This window comes from Thalassophryne amazonica, chromosome 2 (genome assembly GCF_902500255.1).
Source record: "Thalassophryne amazonica chromosome 2, fThaAma1.1, whole genome shotgun sequence".
Classification (NCBI taxonomy): Eukaryota; Metazoa; Chordata; class Actinopteri; order Batrachoidiformes; family Batrachoididae; genus Thalassophryne; species Thalassophryne amazonica.
In genome coordinates this window covers 95842154-95862050 of record NC_047104.1, presented here as the reverse complement: position 1 = coordinate 95862050, position 19897 = coordinate 95842154, and the positions used below count along the sequence as shown (strand labels likewise).

Below are 19897 nucleotides of genomic sequence, written 5' to 3'. Positions count from 1 at the left end.
TAAGGACTTCCCACGGTGCGAGACGTCGCTCAGCGGTCCCAGGCGCCGTCGTCAGCCTGTTCAAGCTGAAAACCTCCACATTTCAGGCTCTATTGATCCAGGACGTCGTGAGAGAACAGAGAAGTTTCAGAAGAAGTCGGTTTCAGCATTTTATCTGGATATTCCACTGTTAAAGGAGATTTTTTTAATGAAAGACGTGCGGACGGGTCCGCGCGTCGGGACGCAGCCGACGCGGTGCGGCGGCACAGGAAAAACACCTCCGTGTTGATAACCATTTGTAAAATCCAGGTGGCTTTTGATGGCTTTCAGTGGAGTGAGTATATGAGAAATTGTTTAACAGCAGGACATGTTCCAACTTGTCCTCAAGGCTTCCAACGGAGGTGTTTTTCCTGTGGCGGAGCGTCGCGGCAGCTGCGAGCCGACGCGCGGACCCGTCCGCACGTCTTTCATTAAAAAAATCTCCTTTAACAGTGGAATATCCGGATAAAATGCTGAAACCGACTTCTTCTGAAACTTCTCTGTCCTCTCATGACGTCCTGGATCAATAGAGCCTGAAATGTGGAGGTTTTCAGCTTGAACAGGCTGACGACGGCAGCTGAGAGCGCTGAGCGACGTCTCGCTCCGTGGGAAGTCCTTAAAGCGACAGAATCACCTCAAAATCTCTCATCAGCCGTTAAAATTTTCACTGAAAACCAGCTTAATTTTTCGAACCGTGTCCACTTCGATGTGTCTCACAGGTTTAGAAAAAATTTTGATCAAACAACGCGCCAGTCTCTCAGCAACTTGTCAGACAAAGGAATTCCGACGAGGGGCTGGACGACTCCTCCCACAAGGAGTGCTCACAGGCGAATGATGTCACAGACAGGCGTGGAAAAACTCACGCATGCGCACGAGGGTTCAAGCATGTCTGACGTAAAAACATATGAATGAAATCCATATAGTTTTTGAAAAAAATAAAAAGGACCGCTACTTTATTGACAGCCCTCGTATACTTGAAATTGAACTCAGAAGATGGCACATTCACGCTGAAGTGCATGTCATTCAAACTGAGTTGTATGAGAGAGGTGCACCTGAGAAAAGTTGACCCATACACTGTGAGTGTGGAACTGAGTGGGGAAAGTGTCACTTTTGAAATAGACACTGGCTACAGTCTCACAGCAACAAATGAGGAATCATTCCAAACAGCCCAGTCTCACTTTTTTGTTCATGCTCCCGTCACAAAATTATTCAAATTTTCGTGACCCGGTTTTTTTTCCACTTACTATTAAAAACACTACCCCTACCCCCAATCCTAACCCTAACCATAACCTAACCTTGCTGCTTCCCCTAACCCTAACCACAACCCCCCGCCCCCACCGCTTCACTTTTAATTTCATGCAGCCATCACGGAATGTATTAGAATAAATTTGTGCTCCCATGACGAACATTTTGTACTTTTTGTGACGACATCACAAACCAAAAGATTAATGTATATTTCTTGCTGCTGAATCACGGCATGCCATGAGGCTGGGTTGCCAAACAATGTTTCTAGGTACTAAAACCCCCCACATGAGGCCAGTCCAGATTAAGTTGGAGACCTATACGGGGCACCCAGTGGAACTAAGGAGAGCTGCTTATGACAGAGTGAAGTACAAGCGTCAAAGTGTTAAACTGCCTCTCGTAGTGGTCAAAGGGAACGGCCCTTCCTTACTAGGGTGAAGCTGACTGGGGAACATACAGCTGAACTGGAAGGAAATCAAGGACAGACACAGCTTGTCGAGTGCAGCACGTGCAAACGCAGAATCAAGCTGTGCAGCAAACAAAAGTGAAAGCTCTGCAGCAGGTGTTATGCAAGCACGAGGATGTGTTCAAAGAAGAGCTGGGCACACTACAAGGCACCAAAGCTACCATCCACGTGAAAGACAATGCTGTCCCACGTTTATTCCATCCTCGATCCATTCCATATGCATTGAAAGCTAAAGAGGATGAGGAAATAGACAGGCTGCTGAAGGAAGGAATAATGACACCAGTGACATACTCAGAGTGGGCTGCACAAGTGGGGCCGATCTTGAAACCAGTAGGAACGGTGAGACTATGTGGAGATTATAAACTCACAGTGAACATTGTTTCCTCACTGAACAATACCAATACCCCGAGGTGATGACTTGTTTGCAGCTCTATCTGAAGGAGAACAGTTGGACATGAGCCATGCATATCAACAAATACTGATGGATGATGACTCAAAGAAATACCTTACAGTGAACACACACAGAGGACTGTTCACATACAACAGACTGCCGTTTGGAGTGGCTTTGGCACCCGCCATATTCCAAAGGACCATGGAGGGTTTATTAACAGGAATTCCATTAGTAGCAGTGTATCTGGATGATATTTTGGTGAGTGGAGTGGATGTGGCTGACCATCTTAAAAACCTTGACACAGTGCTAACAAGGTTGGAAGTGGCTGGGCTGCGCTTAAGGAGAAATAAGTGCACCTTTCTACAGGATGAATGGAGTACTTGGGGCACAGAGTGGATGCACAGGGACTTCACCCAGTGGAGAAAAAAGTGAAAGCCATCCAGGAAGCTCTTGGTCCCACAAATGTCACTGAACTCAAATCATAGGGTTTGCTGAACTACTACAACAAATTTCTTCCCAACCTGGCAACCCTACTAGCCCCACTGCATTAACTGTTGATACAAGAGGTGCAATGGAAGTGGAAAAAAGAGCAAGAGGAAGCCTTTCACAAGTCCAAGGTCTTGTTGAACACATCAGATGTGTTAGTTCACGACTCACCTGACAGAGAATTAATCCTGTCATGTGACGCTTCTCCTTATGGGTTGGGTGCTGTTTTATCACACTGAATAGATGATGGGAGTGAGAGGCCCTTAGGATTCACGTCACGCATGGTACAGCCTGCTAAAAAAAGATACTCTCAACTAGAAAAGGAAGGTTCAGCAGTCATGTTTGGTGTGAAAAAGTTTCACAAGTATCTGTATGGCTGTGCCTTCACCATTTACACAGATCATAAACCCCTTATCTACCTCTTCCATGAAAAGAAACCCATCCTACACATGGGTTCTCCATGAGTGCCAAGATGGGCAGTGCGCCTCAGTGCCTACGAGTACAAGATAATCTACAAGCCAGGAAAAAAAAAACATGGCAATGTGGATGCATTGAGCAGGCTGCCTGTGACTACAAACATGGGGGGGGGATGAACAAGTCTTGAAGATGGATGTACTGGATGAGAGTCTGGTGGACACAAACCAAATCAAAAGCTGGACAGCTAAGGATGTAATACTGTCACAAGTCCATGCATACGTCCTTAAAGGATGGCCAGATGAGACTGACACCTGCTTCAAGCCTTACTACCAGCGGAGAATGGAGCTGAGTGTGAGGGATGGTTGCGTGCTCTGGGAAGCCAAAGTTATTATACCAAAGAAAGGTAGAGATAGAATGCTAAAACTGCTGCATTAAACACATACTGGCATAATGTAGATGTGGTGGCCAGGAATAGACCAGGATATTGAAAGAGCAGTGCATTATTCCTGTGAGGAATGTCAGGCTCACCTAAAGGCACTGGCAACTGCATCTTTACATCCATGGGAGTGGCCAGAATCGCCATTGTCGAGGATTCATGTGGACTACACAGTGCCCTTCCTAGGAGAAATATTCCTCCTGATAGTGGATGCTCAATCGAAGTGGATGGACATCTACCCAATGAAAACATCCACATCACAGGCTACCACTGAGAAGCTACGTCAAAGTTTTAGCATTTTTGGACTCCCAAAAATGCTGGTGAAAGACAATGGCGCCTGTTTCACGAGTGCAGAGTTCGAGTCTTTCATGAAACAAAATGGCATTCGGCATGTGAGGTCGGCACCGTTCCATCCCTCCTCTAATGGACAGGTGGAGAGGGTGGTCCAAACCTTCAAAGAGGGGAGAGACTTTGCAAACCAAACTGTCCGGGTTCCTGTTCAGCTACCGTACCACACCTCATGCAATGACAGGCTTGTCACCTGCAGAATTGATGTCATGGTGGCTCCGATCTGTTTTGGACTTAGTTCTGCCTGATGTGAGCTTGAAAGTGAAGCAAAAACAATTGAAGCAGAAGCAAGCTCATGATAAAAACAGGAAACTGAGAGGTTTTTGCATCAGCGGACAGTGTTCTTGTCAGGAACTACTCATATGGGCTAAATGGATCCCTGCAGTCATTCAGAACTCTTCAGGTCCTTTGTCATACACTGTCAACCTTGGGAGTGGTCAAATCGTGAAGAGACATATGGATCAGGTGAAAGCTCGACTGACAGCTGGAGCACCAAGTTTGGAGCTTAACAAGGACTTGAAACGGTTTCCAGACAATGATCCAGGTGCTGTGGGTCCTTTGCCTGCAGCTCCGAGTCAGGGAGGCGGTAATCCTTCAGGTGAGCCTCCAGAGCAACTACCTGCCCCTGCTGCTGAGGGTCGCCCGGAGTCAACTGTTACACCGATGGTGTGTCGCTCAACCAGGGAGAGACATCTGCCTGCTCACCTCAGAGATTTTGTTAGAGTGACATCGTTTCCTGGAATAGAGCAACAATGTGCTCTGGTCTCGCTGGGAGGACACACCTCTCAAGTTAGGTAAAAAATAAAAAATAAAAACTGAAAAAAGTTCCAGTTGAAGTGAGTATCGTATATTGCAGTGCTAGAGTGTGTGCTCTTTTTCTATTGAGGACCAGCTGTTGACTAAAAGGTGGGGGAGATGTGATATCCTGACATTTATTTGTATTTAATTATCAATACTTAGCTGCTAAATTACTGAGGTTAACCATGTGTAGATTAAGGTGATGAGCTACTCTCACGGGGCCACTAGGTGGCGATCATACCGTCATGCTGTCAGGAGGGCACGGGAGAGGAAGAAGGATTTTTTTCAGAGCAGCAGAGCGCTGTACCTCCGTTGTGCTGCTCAAGTGGTAGTAATCATGTGTGTGTAACATGCCACGCTCAAGCTTTCAGTAAAGTTCAGTTGAACCTTAGATGTTGTGGATATTCGGTTCATCTCATGATACAACTCAGAGACAGCTAGCTTCTGTGGACTCAACAAATATCTAAGATAACATGGTTTGCTGTGTAATTAATTGTTCTAATGGACTAACAAGTCTGTGCTCCAGTATTTCAGTGGAGTGAAGATTTAGTGTTATTTCATTTGTATGTTAGAAAAGTTAGCACTAATTACCAAGTACCGACAGCATGGCAGCATTAACTAAAACGGAGTGGCTGTACGCCCAACTGTTGGGTCAATAAAGTAAATTCGCGAGCATATATGCCCAACCACAACTGCTTGTAAGCTCACTTCTGGTTTCAACGCAGGAGGGAAAAAAGGCGGATATTTTCTCAACGGCTGTGGGAGGGTTTGCAGCCTGTGGAGGGGCTATGATCTAAAGAGGTTCTGTTTGGCTCATCACACCCAGGGAACAGTGTCAAACTAACACCATCTTACAGCCAATAAGCAGCATTTTGTTCAAAAACTGTTTCGTCGTTAACAGACTTCCATTCAAAATGCTCATGAAGTTTGTCTGTTTTCATCCATTGCGGTGTTTTCACAGTAATAAAGACGGAGCCGTTAAATGTGTCAAACATACGCCGCAATAGGGCCTTAAAAAGTGGTGTAAAAAACATAGTTTAGATGCACAAAATGTGTCAAATACACGATCACGGTTGGGTGAATAAGGTAAGACATTATATTTATCTGCCCAACGGTTGGGCGTATAGCCTTTGCCTAACTAAAATATTAGTGCCACAGTTACTGAGACAATATGCTGTTGTAGATTTTAATAAATGCATCCAAGCCACCTGGGAAAATAACTACCACCTAGCACACAAAAAATATGCATTAATCAATCATTCAAATTCTGGTGACCGCCTGCTAGATTTAGCAGGTGAGCATGTTGAGACTTTATTCATGCCGAGCTCACGCCTTTCTTGCTAATGGTCCATCTTTTTACTCATTTAGGCTGGCTGAGAGTTAGGTGGAGTCAAACACTGCCATGATGGCGACGTCTAGTGCTGTTCATTTGACTTTCAAACCCACTCTTCACCAGTGGGTGACATCATGAAGGGTTTATCAAGTATATATACAGCCTATGCTTTCAACAAATAAGAAGTGCAGCTATAGCTGTAGATGAATTACTTTCAGCACTGGTTGAAGTGTAACTCAGCTACCTACAGTTTAGCTTAGTTATAAATGAGCAAACTTGTGCCACGAGGGACCAACAGTAAGTTGTAGGTTTTTGTTGCAGTCACCCTAGTAGGTCAAAGACGATGAGCACTTTAGTTGAGAAAAGCAATTCCTCAGTGAAATTACATGCTGAGATGAAACCTCTGCAGACAGTTGGCCCTTGAATGGCACATACAACCCCTGGCAAAAATTATGGAATCACCGGCCTCAGAGGATGTTCATTCAGTTGTTTAATTTTGTAGAAAAAAAGCAGATCACAGACATGACACAAAACTAAAGTCATTTCAAATGGCAACTTTCTGGCTTTAAGAAACACTATAAGAAATCAAGAAAAAAAGATTGTGGCAGTCAGTCAATCAATCAATCAATTTTTTTATATAGCGCCAAATCACAACAAACAGTTGCCCCAAGGCGCTTTATATTGTAAGGCAAGGCCATACAATAATTATGTAAAACCCCAACGGTCAAAACGACCCCCTGTGAGCAAGCACTTGGCTACAGTGGGAAGGAAAACTCCCTTTTAACAGGAAGAAACCTCCAGCAGAACCAGGCTCAGGGAGGGGCAGTCTTCTGCTGGGACTGGTTGGGGCTGAGGGAGAGAACCAGGAAAAAGACATGCTGTGGAGGGGAGCAGAGATCGATCACTAATGATTAAATGCAGAGTGGTGCATACAGAGCAAAAAGAGAAAGAAACAGTGCATCATGGTTACTTTTTTAGACCAAGCAGAGGAAAAAAATATGGAATCACTGAATTCTGAGGAAAAAATTATGGAATCACCCTGTAAATTTTCATCCCCCAAATTAACACCTGCATCAAATCAGATCTGCTCATTGACATTGACCCTATGCCATGACATTGACCCTATGTGTCTTTTTGCAAGGAATGTTTTTGCAGTTTTTGCTCTATGGCAAGATGCATTATCATCTTGAAAAATGATTTCATCATCCCCAAACATCCTTTCAATTGTCCAAAATATCAACATAAACTTGTGCATTTATTGATGATGTAATGACAGCCATCTCCCCAGTGCCTTTACCTGACATGCAGCCCCATATCATCAATGACTGTGGAAATTTACATGTTCTCTTCAGGCAGTCATCTTTATAAATCTCATTGGAACGGCACCAAACAAAAGTTCCAGCATCATCACCTTGCCCAATGCACATTCGAGATTCATCACTGAATATGACTTTCATCCAGTCATCCGCAGTCCACAATTGCTTTTCCTTAGCCCATTGTAACCTTGTTTTTTTCTGTTTAGGTGTTGATGCCTTTCGTTTAGCTTTTCTGTATGTAAATCCCATTTCCTTTAGGCGGTTCTTACAGTTCGGGTCACAGACGTTGACTCCAGTTTCCTCCCATTCGTTCCTCATTTGTTTTGTTGTACTTTTTCGATTTTTGAGACATATTGCTTTAAGTTTTCTGTCTTGACGCTTTGATGTCTTCCTTGGTCTACCAGTATGTTTGCCTTTAACAACCTTCCCATGTTGTTTGTATTTGGTCCAGAGTTTAGACACAGCTGACTGTGAACAACCAACATCTTTTGCAACATTGCGTGATGATTTACTCTCTTTTAAGAGTTTGATATTCTCTCCTTGTTTCAATTGACATCTCTCGTGTTGGAGCCATGATTCATGTCAGTCCACTTGGTGCAACAGCTCTCCAAGGTGTGTCACTCCTTTTAGATGCAGACTAACGAGCAGATCTGATATGATGCAGGTGTTAGTTTTGGGGATGAAAATTTACAGGGTGATTCCATAATTTTTTCCTCAGAATTGAGTGATTCCATATTTTTTTCCTCTGCTTGGTCTAAAAAAGTAACTGTTACTGACTGCCACAATCTTTTTTCTTGATTTGTTATAGTGTTTCTTAAAGCCAGAAAGTTGCCATTTGAAATGACTTTAGTTTTGTGTCATGTCTGTGATCTGCTTTTTTTCTACAAAATTAAACAACTGAATGAACATCCTCCGAGGTCGGTGATTCCGTAATTTTTGCTAGGGGTTGTAGTTGCCCATTCCTGTTACAGACTATTACTAGACTTTTTGTGATTCTAACAAGGCTGGCTAAAGAAACAAATCTGTTCATGAGTTATTCCTTCTGCTTGAGTAAAGGATTAAGGGTTACTACCACTAGCACTACTGCAAAAGAAAAAAAAAAACATAAAAAGGAAAAAAGCTAGGCTTAATTGTGGTCTGCTCGAGAGGATCAGCTCATTTCCTTTACCGCACAACACGGTGCTCTGAGAGCAGAACTGGCTGTGGAAGATAAACGTCTCCTCTTTTGTTCTATCAGTCCTGCAGTTTCTGTGACTCACACAATAGCATAATGAAGGCTTGCTGGGGTAGCGAGAAATTCAAATGGAGACCAGAGAAGACCACCTGACCTCCTATGGGTACCCAGAATGGGCATACACACACACATGCACGCACGCTGTTGATTGTGTCTTTATCTGTCGGGTGACAGCAGTTTGCTTCGGGTCTTCTTTTCGTTCCCTCCCCATTCTATAGAGTGAGTTAACGTGCTTTATTCTGCTTTGACACACCAAACCACATTCATTGTACACTGTAATAAGATGTAACATGTCTCAACTAACTGGTCGCCACTCACACGATTCTTTGAACTACTAATGTACAGATGTTTCTCATCAGTGCTTTTTTTACTCAAAAAACTGTTATCCATTAAGTGTGTTATCCATTTATTGTAGCTTTTCAGCCAGTCATAAGACTTGAGGACCTTATATTCCATCTCATCCGAAATGTTATGAGAATACTCAAATGTTTTGTCTGTTTGTATATTATGTCATAGGCAGACTAGTGTAGAGCATTTGTGTTGATTTGTTTACTAATGGGATACATGCTGGATGAATCATGTTATCTCTCTGTATTTTTTAAGATCATTCAACATCATGTGCAAATGAGACCGAGCTTCCAGACTGGAGATAAACTCAGAGCATGACATGAAGTGAACATTTATGTCTTGAAAGCTGAGTTGAGGAAAACAAACTGCTGATGACATCATTAATAAAACTGCGGAAAGGGGGCATGTCTTTGGTGGCAATCTGCATTAAGGTTGGGCAGTTGGATGATTCCAGTCTTCATCACTGATGGCTAACTGACATCCCAATATGAAGCCACCATCATGATGCCACCCCCACCCAAACACACACACACATTGTAAAACATGTTCAGAAATACTATAAACAAAATAATTTCATAAGTGAATTAGAAATACTGAGAATAACAGCTCCTGGCATCCTTTGATGAATTTGCTGTAAATCATCGCTTTCGTAAAAGGTTTCTTTTAGGCCAGGGGATGGATATGTGAACATTTCCAAGTCAAAGAATATGTCTTGGACCTTTCTTACATCAATCATCAAGAAAGACCAACAGTGTGGTAAATCTGTAAAGAGTAGGCAGTTTTCAAAAAGTGAGTGGCCATGCAAGAAGGAGACTTGTGAGGGAAGCCATCAAGACAACCATGACAACTCTGAAAGACCTCTGTTGATGTAATTGGAGAAACTGCACATGATGGAGTAGCAGTAGCACAGACGGATTTTCTTAAAACTTGAAATTTCAGCTACGGTTTGCCAGAAGGCACAGGGAGAGCCTAAATTTGTTCACTTTTTGTGTGTTTTTATTTCACTTCATGAAATCACTTTGTTTTGCTGTTGTTGCTCAATAATTGTGGACAATTTCAAAAAATATTTTCATAACTGCATTTACTTCTGAACATAGGTCAAAATGTGTGCTTAAAATATAGACATGCCAATAATTCTGACCAGGATTCTCTATATTTATTTGTTCACAGGGATGTTGGTACTTTAAGGAGTGTAGGTCAGAGAGCGCACAAAGGAAGGATGGTAGCAAGTTTTTATTTCTATGTGAAACAGCTGAGATGCGCTGCACTGAACAGTCCTTAAGCTTTGCTCATGCTATGCTCAGTATTGTGCTGTTCGTGTGTCCAATATCACGTACAATATTCATTGCCGCATGCAGAAAAAAAAGAGACAGAAGAAGAGTTTGTCTGCCCGCAGTTACTTCAAGGTGCAGCTGGCGTGATGTGATGTGTGCGTGGTCTGAAATTATTTGGGCACTCCAAGCACATCCGGTTAAATGCTCCATGCTTTTGCTGCTCAGCTTAGCAGGCTGGAACCCAGGACGGTGTTTCAGAAAAAAAAACTTATCTGCGAAGGACTACCTGCTTGGAAAAATCAGCTGAGGTGCACTGTTACTTGGCACCTCAGGTAAATTAGTACATGAGAATAGTAATACGTAAATACATGTTCATTTATTTCATTTCTAAAAGTATGTACAAGAAGAGTGCCCCCACCATACCATTTTATGGGCCACTGCGATAAAATGTTGAGGGGCATCGTGATTTTTCCAGATAAGCTGAAACTGCCCATCCCTAATGTGTACCACAAAAAATAGACATATCTTGGTAGAAATAACTAGAAACAAATGCATCACAACACAGCAGAAACACATTTGTATGTTACAAGTTCCAATTTAAGCGCAAAACAAGAAAAAGGATTGCCAAAGGCGATGATAACAGAAAATTAAAACTTATGCACCTGTCATCTGTGTGAAATCATATTTTTTCACAGGAAACACAAGACATTTGTACCCATTTATGAGTTGTGTAATGAACTAGGAAAATACCCAAAAGCAGAAACTCACAGTGAAGGGTGGTTTTAACCTAGGCTTGTGCATCATACATCACGCTGCAAGTGAGGAACCTTTGGGCAAGTTGTTGACTCACATGTGCTTTGACCAACACATCAGAGAAATCACTTGAACTGCTTCCTTCCACTTTTTTAACATAGCGAAGATTTGTCCCATCTGTCTATGACTGATGCAGAGACTCTATTCCAGGCATTTGTTTCTGCTAGACTGAAGACTGCAATGTTCTATTCTCTGGTTTACCGAAGTCCAGTATTGGGGCCTCTCCAATTGGTTCAAATGCTGCTGCCAGAATTTTTGACAAGCACAGTTGACTACATTACACCAATTTTGGCCTCTCTTCATTGGCTTCCTGTCTTAGTACTAGCAGATAACTGAAACAATCATGCAAATGGTGATAAAGCATCAAATTCGACAGAAATACTCCTTAGATACTCCTCTTTTGAAAAAAAACCAATTGGCCACTTGACTTTTCAATCAGTGGTCAGTAGGGGTCATTGAAGAATTACACAGAGGTCAAAATTAAAAGATGCTCCAATGATATTGAAAAATATTCCACATTAGTTGCCTGATCATAAAGATTCCAAAAAGGTATAGTTTGGACTATCTGTGACTGAATTCCTATGGAGTTATTGGTTGACCTAATAGGATTAATAAATAGAATAGTGTTGACAGTGTTGAATGCTTGGTCTCCAAAGTAAAGGTCAAACAAGGTCTACGTCTATTGGATTCTATGACATATGACATATGTTACCCCGTAACGTGATAAGTAAAGATGATACATGGTCCAAACTATTCCTTTTTAACACAGTGTTAACTCAACTAGTAATTTGCATCACTTTTTACCAAAATTGGAGCAACTTTAACTTTTGACCCCTGTACAAAATGAAACTGACCTTTGTCACCATTCTTGCATTTTTATCCCGTAACTCCATAGAATGACTGATTGAAAATTCAAGTGGCCAATCAGTTTTTTCAAAAGAGGATTGACTGAGGAGTATTTCTGCCGAATTTGATGCTTTTATCACCATTTGCAGGATTCCCCTCTAAATATTCTCTTATCCGCTGCACTATCTCTGTGAGATCAAATTATAAGGTTCCATTACTAACCTAGGAAATTTTCATGGATTAGCACCTCCCTACATAGCTAACATAATTACACCCTTCGTACCGGCCCGTGCTCTGCATTCTCCGTGCAAAGGACTACTTTGTGACTCTAAAATCTACAGGCCAGAAAACCTACTTATCCTGCGCCTGTCCTGTGACATGATCTCCTTGTGGAGATAAAACAGTCAGATTCCATAGAGACATTAATTTCCAGACTGAAGACGCATCTATTCTTGCTCTCATATGAGTAGTATACTGGCATTGTATGGAACTATGCTTCCTTTTAATTCATCTTATTTGCAACGGAACATGTCTCGGCCTCACTTCATCTAATTTCTACCTATCTGACCTAATTAAACCCTACGTACCAGCTCAGGCTTTGCGTTCTCAGGGTGCAGGACTACTTTGTGTCCCTAGGGTGAATAAGAAGCCTGCAGGTCACAGAGCTTTCTCTTATCATGCCCGTTCTGTGGAATGATCTCCCTACATCAATAAAACAGTCAGATTCTGTAGAGACGTTCAAGTCCAGACTTAAGACACATTTATTTTCCCTTTTGTATGGCTAGCATACTGGCATAGTATGTTACTATGCTTTTTACTCTTAAATTAATTTTATTAGAAAATGGAGTGTACCGCAGCCTCAACTTTATCTAAATTCTGGGTCTTTTAGTGAAGCTTAGGGCTAGTGGCCGGCGATCAACTTAGTATTTCTTTTGTTTTTTGTTATTGCTTAATGCTGACAAATTATACTGTATTTGTTGTCTTTCTGATGGCTGATTCTGTTTTGGTTTGGTATGGGTTGGTATCTGTTTCTTTAACCCTCCTGTCCTGTGCACCAGCAACACAGGACAGTAGGGTTATTCTCTATTCATTTTGTGAATTGTTTTGTAAATTATGTCGGTAGCATGGCCCAAGCAGAGGGTCGCCCCTTTGAGTCTGGTCTGCTTGAGGTTTCTTCTCAAATCAGAGGGAATTTTTTTCTTACCACTATGTGCTTGCTCTGGGGGTTGGTAAGGTTACACCTTACTTGTGTGAAATGCCTTGAGGCAAATTTGTTGTCATTTGGCATATAAATGATAATAAATTGAATTGAAATTTAAAATAAATTGAAAACTTCAGGTTCTGTTAGTGAAGCTCAGGGTTAGCTGTTGGCGATCACCTTAGTATTCTCTTTGCTTCCCTGTCAATTTACTGTTGGTGAACTCATACCTTAGGTGACTGATTCTGCTTTTTTGTGCTCTGTCTGAGGAACTGATGAGACCTCCTGTGGATGATGGCTACACACTCAGTTGCTGGACTGACCATGAGAGGTCCTGGCTAAAGTTGAAGCAGCAGCCCAGGACCACCTTGCCGAGGGTGACCTCTCTGAGCCACTGCAGTCTGCTTTTAGAATGCAGTCTTCCATGAGACAGCTTTTACTAAAGTGAAACTGATGAGGCAATGGATGGACACTGGCCCCCAGGGTGTCGGACTGATCTCACAACACCCTACCTGTGGTGCCAATGACTGTGTCATCACCTCAATAATGCACTTTGTTTTTGATGTTTGGGGTTTTTTTCTGTTTCCTGTTTTTTCAGTTTGGTAGAATTTTGTAAAAACCTTGTAACTGTTACAATGGCCTAAGCAGTGGGTCACCCCTCTGAGTTTGGTGTGCTTGAGATTTCTTCCTCAACATCATCAAAGGTAGTTTTTCCTTACCACCATCACCTGTGTGCTTGCTGGGGGTAGTAAAGTTAGACCTTACTTGTGTGAAGCGCCTTGAGGCATTTTTGTTGTGATTTGACGCAATATATAAAATAAGTTGAAACTGAAATTTGAACAGATTTTATTATTCAAAAATAATACTATATACCCAGATAGCAGCAGCAACATGGCAGACAGGAGGAATGTCTGCCAAGAAAAATAAAAAGGCATCGTTCAATAACCTGAGTTCTCAGTCTTGCATAGGGTTAGACAGCAGAATTATCCAAAACACAATCAGAGATCATTAAGCAGAGATTCTCATACAACAGCATCCAAAATGGTAGGCAAAAGACACAAGTCTGGAATGGCAGGAGGGTCTACCAGGGGTGGGCAGCGAGGGCCGAGACACTGCAGGTTTTCCTTGCAACCAATCACCTCAGCAGGTGGATTGCTGATGAGCTTCTCCCCTGAACATAAACACCTGATCGTCAATGAAATCACCTGCTGAGACAAGTGATCATTAATGAAATCACCTGCTGAGGTGATTGGTTGTAAGGAAAATCTGCAGTGTCTCGGCCCTTCATGGCACATGATTGCCCACCCCTGGTCTACACAATCAAAACACTATAACCAGAGCAAAAACAGTAGGTAAGAAACAGGAGCGGGAGCAACAGTCGATAACGTGGGATCAAAAAAACAGAGAGACAGTGCTGTGTACACGGGTGTCATCATCACATGATCAGGGTCTTGTCAATGTCAAGCAGAGCCACTGCTAACCATTTGGGTTACTGAAGCATAATGCTTTGTGGTCCCCCCCCCAGCCACACCTCAAAAAAAAAAAAAAAAATTGCAAGTGCACAGAACTGCCTTAGGCCCTGGATGGCAACCTCCCAGGTAGACAACCAGTCCATCCCACATATTAAAAATAAAAAATAAAAACATGTATGTGTTGCAGCCAGGTGAATTGTGTGTGAATCCCCTTAGCCTTCAGCTACTGGGGTCCTCAACACCCAGGCATCTGCGCACTGAATCATGCACAGAGAAACGGGCCAGTTTCAATTCATTTTCATTTATTTTCATTTATATAACACCAAATCACAACAGAGTTGCCTCAAGGTGCTTCATACAAGTAAGGTTTAACCTTACTAACCCCCAGAGCAGCAGTGGGTAAGGAAAAACTCCCTTTGAGGAAGAAACCTCAAGCAGACCAGACGCAAAGGGTAACCCTCTGCTTGGCCCATGCTACAGACATAAATTACAGAACAATTCACAAAATAAATATACAAGAAATGCTGTTGGTGCACAGGACAGGAGGGTTTTCAGCACAAATACCACACCCATCTCTGGATGGAGCTGCACCTTAAACAGAGAGAAAAACAGAATGAGGCATCGGAAAGACAAGAAATACAGTATAATTTGCCAGCATTATGTCACAATTTTGGCCGGATCTGGGCTTTGATTCAGGTTTTCCCTCTTTCTTTTTTCCCTTTCACGTGCCCCAGCTTTGATTTACTAGTTATTTTATTTTCATCATGTGGTTATTCTCTGTTCTGTTTTGATTTGTCACTTTGTTTCTTTGTTACTTTTTCTTACTTTGTTCATGGTCTAGTTCCATTCTTGTTTACGTTGTCTTTGTTTATCATTTGTTTTTTGTTGTTCCCATTGCTTATATGATCTTTTGTGCTTTAATATCAGGTTTTGTTTATCACTTTCTGTCTTATTTTCTGGTCTGTTTAGTCATTTTTGTTTTCTTAGTCAGTTCGGTCTTAGTGTTTATTTTCTTATCAGTTCTCATGTAGTTTCTTCTAATTCTTACATTCATGTTTGATTTTAGTTCCTGTTCATAGTTATATTCTGTCCTAGGTTTCTGTTTCATCTCTGTTCTCAGTTTCTCCTTCAGCCCATCTTATTATGTTCAATCCACGCCCTGCACCTATGCCATTATGTCATTGTCCTTCACTTATATCTGATTGTGTTGTCACTTCATACCACTTCACTCACGCTCTTGGCACCTGTTCACGTATCTTTGTCTTTTCTTTACTCCACCTTGTGTTGTCCTCCCTCACTGTCTTACACCATGCTTAATCTTTGTGCACTGGCCACGCCCCTTTCTAGATTGTTCCTCACGTGCACCTCGTTAACACCACCTGTCCCTCGTTTCACACCAATTACTCCACCATCATTTAAACCCTCACAGTCTCACAGTCCCTCACCAGTTTGTCATTGCTTCCAGCACACATTCCAGCCTTCTTGTATTCAGTCCTGATTTGTCTCACAGTGCATCAGTACCTTGCTCTGTGTTTCTCGACCGCGCCTTTTGCCTCAGCCCTGATGTCATTGTTTGCTCATGCCTCCGACCCCTGCCTGGATATGACTCAGTTTTGCCAAACCCTGTCTGTACCTCTGCTCCACTGCCTGACAACCTGTGTAACGAATCCCAGCCTGGAATAAACACGACAATTACTTTTACTCCAAAGTCTGGTCTGGGAGTTTGTACTATGGGTCCACCCTCTCTGGGTGCCGCGCTTCTGCCCGCCCTGACAAATTAAACAACAAGAAAAACAGGAAATGGCAGCACGGTGGCTTAGTGGTTAGCACTGTTGCCTCACAGCAAGAAGGTCGTGGGTTCAATTCCCGTGGCCTTTCTGTGGAGTTTGCATGTTCTCCCCGTGTTTGCATGGATTTCCTCCGGGTGCTCCGGTTTCCTCCCACATCCAAAGACATGCGGGTTAGGTGGATTGGAATCTTTAAAATTGTCCTTAGGTGTGTGGGTGTGTCTGTGTTTGTTTGTCTGTTTGTGGCCCTGCAACAGACTGGCGTCCTATCCTGGGTGTATCCCACCTCGCGCCCTATGACTGCTGGGATAGGCTCCAGCCCCCACAACCCTTAATTGGACTAAGCGGTAGAAGGTGAATGAATGAATGAAAACGGGAAATACTAAGGTGATCGCTGGCCACTAGCCCTAAGCTTCACTAAAAGACCCAGACTTTAGATAAAGTTGAGGCTGCGGCACACTCCATTTCCTAATAAAATGAATTTAAAGAATAAAAGGCACAGAACTATACTATGCCAGTATGCTAGCCATACGAAAGGGAAAATAAGTGCGTCTTAAGTCTGGACTTGAAAGTCTCCACAGAATCTGACTGTTTTATTGACACGGGGAGATCATTCCACAGAACAGGGGCACGATAAGAGAAAGCTCTATGACCCCCAGACTCCTTATTCACCCTAGGGACACAAAGTAGTCCTGCACCCTGAGAACGTAAGGTTTAATTAGGTCAGCAAGGTAGGGAGGTGCCAGTCCATGAACAATTTTATAGACTAGTAGCAGAACCTTAAAATCTGATCTCACTGGGACAGGAAGCCAGTGAAGGGATGCCAAAATGGGTGTAATCTGGTCGAACTTTCTGCTTTGTATCAAAAGTCTGCAGCATTTTGAACCAATTGGAGAGCCCTAATGCTGGACTGCGGTAAACCAGAAAATAGAACATTGCAGTAGTCCAATGTAGAAGAGATAAACACATGGATCAGGGTCTCAGCATCAGCCAGAGCCAAGGTGGGACGAATCTTTACTATATTTTGCAGGTGGAAGAAAGCAGTCCTCGTAATATTTTTAATATGGAGGTCAAAGGACAATGTAGGATCAAACATTACACCAAGGTTCCTCACTTTATCAGTGTGTGATGACACACGAGTGTAACGGAGGCCAGCAGGTGTCGCTGTGCAGATGTAGTTAGTAAACCTCACTCCCAACAGCTCAAAAGGATTCTCTGGTCACAAGGCCAGAGGCCTGGGTTTTAGCCTTCTGGTTAGAGAGTCCGACTCCCATGCCGGAGCTCGTGAGTTCGCATCCCGAGGGGAGCGAATGGGCGGAGTCATAACAACACAACGCAGAGTGCAGCCGCTACAATGGTGCCGTGGACCCGGATGGGAGTGAGTTTAGGGGGGTGAGTGTAACGGAGGCCAGCAGGTGTCGCTGTGCAGATGTAGTTAGTAAACCTCACTCCCAACAGCTCAAAAGGATTCTCTGGTCACAAGGCCAGAGCCCTGGGTTTTAGCCTTCTGGTTAGAGAGTCCGACTCCCATGCTGGAGCTCGTGAGTTCGCGTCCCGGGGGAGCGAATGGGTGGAGTCATAACAACACAACGCAGAGTGCAGCCACTACACGAGCCTAGGCTAAGCGTTAACTGGTCAACTTGATGCAGGTTTCTCACTGGACCAAGAACCATCATTTCAGTCTTATCAGAGTTTAAAAGTAGGAAGTTTCTTGACATCCAACTTCTCACTGATGCAAGGCAATCTTCTAAGGATTTTATGTGAATGAGATTACCAGCAGTTATCGGCATGTATAACTGAATATCACCAGCATAGCAGTGAAAAGTAATCACAAAACGCTGCAATATGTGCCCAATGGGTGCTATATAAAGGGAGAAAGCAGGGGGCCTAAGACGGACCCCTGTGGAACCCCAAATTTCATGTCACTAAGGTTAGAGGTAGTGTTACTGTACAAAACACAGTGAGAACGACTGGTCAAGTATGACGTCAGCCATGCAAGGGCACTTCCAGTAATCCCAAAGTGATTTTCCAGCCTGTCAAGCAGAATATGATGATCCAAGGTACTAAATGCAGCACTGAGACCTGACAGCACCAGAACCGTAGTGGTGTCCAAAACCACCGCAAGCAGAAGATCATTCATCACTTTAGTGAGAGCCGTCTCTGTGGAATGATATTTTCTAAAAGCAGACTGCAGTGGCTCAAAGAGATTATTCTCAGTAAGATAGTCTACAAGCTGCTGTGACACCACTTTTTCCAGAATTTTAGAGCAAAATGATAGATTTTCTATCGGTCAATAGTTTTTCAATACACTAGGGTCAAGATTAGGTTTCTTAAGTAATGGTTTAATCACTGCAGATTTGAAACATTTAGGAACAGATCCAGAAGTTAAAGAAAGATTAATCATTTCCAGCACAGTCAGCCCAAGAGTGGGCCACAGGTCCTTAAACAGTTTTGCTAGTACAGGATCAACTAAACAGGTTGTGCTTTTTGTTGACGTTACGAGTTTCGTCGGCATGCCTAGAGAGACACTCTCAAATTCTGTAAATCTAGGTAATACCTCAGTAGTGGCGCCCACCTCAATATCAGGGTAGTGACTGCGTTGAGGCGTGCTGGGATACGTTTAACCTAACGTCTTCTATTTTCTTCTCAAACTAATCCAGGAAATCTTGTGCTGTAAAAGGACAGCGAACTACAGCTGGTTGTCCATGAATAAGTGTTGCCACTGTGTCGAACAAGAACTCTGAGTTATGCTTGTTTTTGTTGTTCAAATCAGAGTAATAGGTCCGCTTTGAAGCCAGTAATGCATGCTTATAGTCTAAGATAGCATCACGCCACGCAAGGTGAAATACTTCTAATTTTTAACTATGCCATTTCTGTTCTAGACCACTAGCCTTACGCTTGAACCAAGGTGACTGTGTTTTGGGGGAGCACGGTTTTAACACAGGTGGCGCAATCATGTCAAGTGCAGTTTTGAGCACTGAGTTCAAACTATCCACAAGACTGTCTACTGATTGGGTATTTACCAAATGTGAAGCTAAGACATCAGGCAGTCTAGCTTCGAGTTCAGTCTTAGTTAAGGAGTTGATGCATTGCCGTAGTGATATATAAGGTTGTTGTTCCACTAAACAAGGCAGCGAAACTGTAAACTTAAGAAGTCAGTGATCAGAGACCAGTGATGTAAGAGGCATGATGTCAATATTCGTGACAGCAATACCACGTGCAAGAATCAAATCCAGGGTATTTCCACTAATGTGCGTCCCAGGTGCCTCTCGATCTCAAAGGCCAAGGACCCAGAGACATGAATGTCACTGTCGAGATAAGTAAAAGTCTCTACAAGTTATACAACTCAAAAAACACGAACAGACTGACTCATTGTCTGTGGAATTCGGAAATAAGCATAATCTGGATTCCATAAAACTGCTTAGACATTTCCTTTTTTTAAATAAATTTTTGCACTGTTACCACAAAAAAACAAAGGAGGCATATTTGCTCATCCTTCCTTCTTTCATTCTAACAGTCAAAAGCAGTTAGCAGGAAAACGATGGTGACAAGAGGTTAACACATAACTGCACACACTCATTAAAATGGGGTTTCTAAGACAAGATAGAGAAAATAAACAATCGGCAGTTGCACCATTTTTCATCCGCAGCAAGAATGCAGAAGCTGTCGGACTG

At 42.8% G+C, this 19897-nt stretch overlaps 1 pseudogene; it reads left to right on the top strand.

Moving 5' to 3' along the window:
- The first annotated feature begins 1548 nt into the window (after positions 1 to 1548).
- Positions 1549 to 4602, top strand: LOC117503891 (annotated as a pseudogene).
- Positions 4603 to 19897: the final 15295 nt, after the last annotated feature.